This window comes from Arachis duranensis, chromosome 1, assembly GCF_000817695.3.
Source record: "Arachis duranensis cultivar V14167 chromosome 1, aradu.V14167.gnm2.J7QH, whole genome shotgun sequence".
NCBI classification, from domain to species: Eukaryota; Viridiplantae; Streptophyta; class Magnoliopsida; order Fabales; family Fabaceae; genus Arachis; species Arachis duranensis.
The window spans coordinates 68,361,403-68,366,960 of NC_029772.3; the positions used below are offsets into that span (position 1 = coordinate 68,361,403).

Genomic DNA, 5,558 nt, shown 5'->3' on the forward strand with positions numbered 1-5,558 from the left:
ATTTCAGGTAATTTCTGGCTGAAATTGAGGGACCTGAGCAAAACTCTGATAAAAAGGCTGACAAAGGACTGCTGATGCTGTTGGATTCTGACCTCCCTGTACTCGAAATTGATTTTCTGGAGCTACAGAACTCCAAATGGAGCTCTCTCAACGGATTTGAAAATTAGACATCCAGGGATTTCCACCAATATATAATAGTCTATACTTTATTCGAGATTAGACAACGTAAACTGGCGCTCAACGCCAGTTTCATGCTGCATTCTAGAGTCAAACGCCAGAAACACATCACGAACCAGAGTTGAACGCCAAAAACACGTTACAACTTGGCGTTCAACTCCAAAAGAAGCTTCAGCTCATGTAAAGCTCAAGCTCAGCCCAAGCACACACCAAGTGGGCCCCGGAAGTGGATTTCTGCATCAATTACTTATTTCTGTAAACCCTAGTAGCTAGTCTAGTATAAATAGGATATTTTACTATTGTATTAGATATCTTTGGTGTTAGTTTTATTTTATTATTCATCTTAGGAGACTATTGATCTCATTTTGGGGGCTGGCCATTCGGCCATGCCTGGACCTTCATCACTTATGTATTTTTAACGGTGGAGTTTCTACACACCATAGTTAAGGGTGTGAAGCTCTGCTGTACCTCAAGTTTCAATGCAATTACTACTATTTTCTATTCAATTCCACTTGTTCTTATTCTAAGATATTCGTTGCACTTCAACATGATGAATGTGATGATCCGTTACACTCATCATCATTCTCACCTATGAACACGTGACTGACAACAACTTCCGTTCTACCTGAGACCGGGCGCATGTCTCTTGGATTCCTTAATTAGAATCTTCGTGGTATATGCTAGATTGATGGCGGCATTCATGAGAATCTGGAAAGTCTAAACCTTATTTATGGTATTCCTTGTAGGATTCAGGGATTGAATGACTGTGACGATCTTCAAACTCGCGATTGTTGGGCATGATGACAAACGCAAAAGAATCAAGGGATTCTATTCCAACATGATCGAGAACTGACAGATGATTAGCCGTGTTGTGATAGAGTTTTTGGACCTTTTTCACTGAGAGGATGGGATGTAGCCATTGACAACGGTGATGCCCTAGATACAGCTTGCCATGGAAAGGAATAAGAAGGATTGAAGGAAGGCAGTAGGAAAGTAGAGATCCAACAGGGACAAGCATCTCCACACACTTATCTGAAATTCCCACCATTGAATTACATGAGTAACTCTATCTTTATTTTCTGTTTTATTTATTATTCGAAATTTCCATAACATTTACTATCCGCCTAGCTGAGATTTACAAGATGACCATAGCTTGCTTCATACCAACAATCTCCGTGGGATCGACCCTTACTCACGTAAGGTATTACTTGGATGACCCAGTGCACTTGCTGGTTAGTTGTGCGGAGTTGTGACTAAGTTTGATTCACGTTTGAGAGCGTTACCAAGTTTTTTGCGCCATTGTTAATGATCACAATTTCGTGCACCAAGTTTTTGGTGCCATTGCCGGGGATTGTTCGAGTATAGACAACTCACGGTTCGTCTTGTTGCTCAGATTAGGTAATTTTCTATTTATTTTTCTTTTCAAAAAATTTTCAAAAATATTTTTCAAAATTTTTTCTTTATTTTCGAAAAATTATTCAAAATTTTTAAGAATGAATTCTAGTGTTTCATAAAGTATGTTGAAGCTTGGCTGGTTGTAAAGCCATGTCTAACTCAATTGGATTGAGGCTTCAAAACCATCAGCATAGAGGCAAGTTAATTGGAATATCAATTGTTACATGCCTGATTTATATCTTCTAAAGCTGGCTGGCTATTAAGCCATGCCCAACCCTTGATTGGAGCTTTAGGCTAATATTGAAAGATTGCTGGAATTCTTATTAAAAATTTTGGATTTCTTATTTTCTATATGTTTTTCGAAAAAATTAAAAGAAAATCCAAAAAAAATCATATAATCATAAAAAACCAAAAATATTTTGTGTTTCTTGTTTGAGTCTTGTGTCATATTTTAAGTTTGGTGTCAATTTCATATTCATATTGTTCTTGCAATTTTCGAAAATTCATGCATTCATAGTGTTCTTCATGATCTTCAAGTTGTTCTTGGTAAGTCTTCTTGTTTGATATTGATGTTTTCTTGCTTTGTGTCTTTTATTGTTTTTCATGTGCATCTATGCATTCATATTGTATAAGCATTAAAGTTTTCTAAGTTTGGTGTCTTGCATATTTTCTTTGCATCAAAAAATTTTTCAAAAATATGTTCTTGATGTTCATCATGATCTTCAAAATGTTCTTGGTGTTCATCTTGACATTCATAGTGTTCTTGCAAGCATTATGTGTTTTGATTCATAATTTTTATGTTGTGAGTCATTTTTTATGTTTTTCTCTCTCATAATTAAAATTTCAAAAATTAAAAAATATCTTTTCCTTGTTTTTCTCATAAATTTCAAAATTTTGGGTTGACTTAGTCAAAAAAATTTTAAAATTAGTTATTTCTTGTTAGTCAAGTCAAAATTTCAAATTTAAAAATCTTATCTTTTCAAAATCTTTTTCAAAAATCAATTCTTTTTCATTATTTTTATTTTCGAATTTTTTATTTGAATTTTTTCAAAAATCTTTTTCTTAATTTTATTTCAAAATTTCGAAAATTTACTAACAATTAATGTGATTGATTCAAAAATTTGAAGTTTGTTACTTTCTTGTTAAGAAAGGTTCAATCTTTGAATTCTGAATCATATCTTGTAGTTTCTTGTTAGTCAAGTAATCAATTTTAATTTTAAAAATTAAATCTTTTCTAACCATATCTTTTTAATCATATCTTTTTATCTTATCTTTTATATCATATCTTTTTCAAAATTTTATCTTTTTTTTTTCAAAAATTTGATTTTAAAATATCTTTTCTAACTTCTTATCTTCTTATCTTCTTATCTTTTTAAATTTGATTTTTAAATCTTTTTCAACTAACTATTTAACTTTTTGTTTGTTTCTTATCTTTTTTCAAAACCACCTAACAACTTTTCTCTCTATAAATTTCGAAAATACCTCCCTCTTTTTCAAAAATTCTTTTTATTTAATTAATTATTTTAAATTTTAATTTTAATTTCATTTCTTATCTTTATTTTCGAAAATCATTTAACTCCTTTTTCAAAATTTATTTTCGAAATTCCTTTCCTCTCCTCTTCTTCTATTTATTTATTTATTCACTAACACTTCTCTTCATCTCAAATCACTACCTCTATCCTTACCCTTGTGTTTGGATTTTCCATTCTTCGTTTTCCTTTCTTCTTCTACTAATAATAAGGAACCTCTTTACTGTGACATAGAGGATTCCTCCTCCTTTTTCTATTCTCTTCTTTCTCATATGAGCAGGAACAAGGAGAAAGGCATTCTTGTTGAACCTGATCCAGAACCTGAAAGGACTCTGAAGAGGAAACTAAGAGAAGCTAAATTACAATAATCCAGAGACAACCTTACTAAAATTTTTGAACAAGAGAAGGAGATGGCAGCCAAGCCTAACAACAATAATACAAGGAGGATGCTTGGTGATTACACTACACCTACTTCCAAGTTTGATGGAAGAAGCATCTCAATCCCTACCATTGGGGCAAACAATTTTGAGCTAAAACCTCAACTAGTTGCTCTAATGCAACAAAACTGCAAGTTTCATGGACTTCCATCAGAAGATCCCTACTAGTTCTTAATTGAGTTCTTGCAGATCTGTGAGACTGTTAAGACTAATGGAGTATATCCTGAAGTCTGCAGACTCATGCTTTTCCCTTTTGCTGTAAGAGACAGAGCTAGAGAATGGTTGGACTCTCAACCTAAAGATAGCCTGGACTCCTGGGATAAGCTGGTCACAGCCTTCTTGGCTAAATTCTTTCCTCCTCAAAAGCTGAGCAAGCTTAGAGTAGATGTTCAGACCTTCAAACAAAAAGATAGTGAATCCCTCTATGAAGCTTGGGAAAGATACAAGCAGATGACCAAAAGATGTCCTTCTGACATGTTTTCAGAATGGACCATGATAGATATATTCTACTATGGTCTATTTGAGTTTTCCAAGATATCATTGGACCATTCTGCAGGTGGATCCATTCACCTAAAGAAAACACCTGCAGAAGCTCAAGAACTTATTGACATGGTTGCAAATAACCAGTTCATGTACACTTCTGAGAGAAATTCCGTGAATAATGGGACGCCTCAAAGGAAGGGAGTTCCTGAAATTGATGCTCTGAATGCCATTTTGGCTTAGAACAAAATGTTGACTCAGCAAGTCAACATGATTTCTCAAAGTCTGAATGGATGGCAAAATGCATCCAACAGTACTAAAGAGGCATCTTCTGAATAAGAAGCTTATGATTCTGAGAACCCTGCAATAGTAGAGGTAAATTATATGGGTGAACCTTATGGAAACACCTATAATTCATCATGGAGAAATCTTCCAAATTTCTCATGGAAGGATTAATAAAAGCCTCAACAAGGCTTTAATAATGGTGGAAGAAATAGGCTCAGCAATATCAAGCCTTATCCATCATCTTCTCAGCAACAAACAGAGAATTATGAACAGAGTACCTCTAACTTAGCAAATTTAGTCTCTGATCTATCTAAGGCCACTTTAAGTTTCATGAGTGAAACAAGGTCCTCCATCAGAAATCTGGAGGCACATGTGGGCCAGCTGAGTAAGAAAATAACTGAAACTCCTCCTAGTACTCTCCCAAGCAATACAGAAGAGAATCCAAAGAGAGAGTGCAAGGCCATTGATATAATCAACATGGCCGAACCTAGAGAGGAAGGAGAGGACGTGAATCCCAATGAGGAATACCTCATGGGACGTCTCTCAAGCAAGAAGGAGTTCCCTATTGAGGACCCACGAGAATCTGAGGCTCATATAGAGACCATAGAGATCCCATTAAATCTCCTTCTGCCATTCATGAGCTCTGAAGACTATTCTTCCTCTGAAGAGGATAAAGATGTAACTGGAGAGCAAGTTGCTCAATATTTAGGAGCTATCATGAAGCTGAATGCCAAGTTATTTGGTAATGAGACTTGAGAAGGTGAACCTCCCTTGCTCATTAGTGAACTAGATACATGGGTTCAGCAAACTTTACCTCAAAAGAGACAAGATCCTGGCAAATTCATAATACCCTGCACATAGGCACCATGATCTTTGAAAAAGCTTTGTGTGACCTGGGGCCAGGTATAAATCTTATGCCACTCTCTGTAATGGAGAAGCTGGGGATCATTGAGGTACAGCTTGCCTTATTCTCATTACAAATGGCAGACAAGTCAATAAGACAAGCTTATGGATTGGTAGAGGACGTGTTGGTAAAGGTTGAAGGCCTTTACATCCCTGCTGATTTCATAATCTTAGACACTAGGAAGGAGGAGGATGAATGCATCATCCTTGGAAGACCTTTTCTAGCCACAGCAGGAACTTTGATAGACGTTAAAAGAGGAGAATTAGTTCTTCAATTGAATGGGGACTACCTTGTGTTTAAGGCTCAAGGATCTTCTTCTTTAACAATGGAGAGGAAGCATGAAAAGCTTCT

The 5,558-nt window shown here is 35.4% G+C and overlaps 1 non-coding gene across 1 annotated transcript; it reads right to left on the reverse strand.

Annotated features, from left to right (window-relative positions):
- Positions 1–3,910: 3,910 nt before the first annotated feature.
- Positions 3,911–4,014, reverse strand: LOC127743073 (small nucleolar RNA R71). Its single transcript, XR_008004380.1, has one exon. It is a non-coding gene; the product is annotated as a small nucleolar RNA R71 (small nucleolar RNA).
- Positions 4,015–5,558: the final 1,544 nt, after the last annotated feature.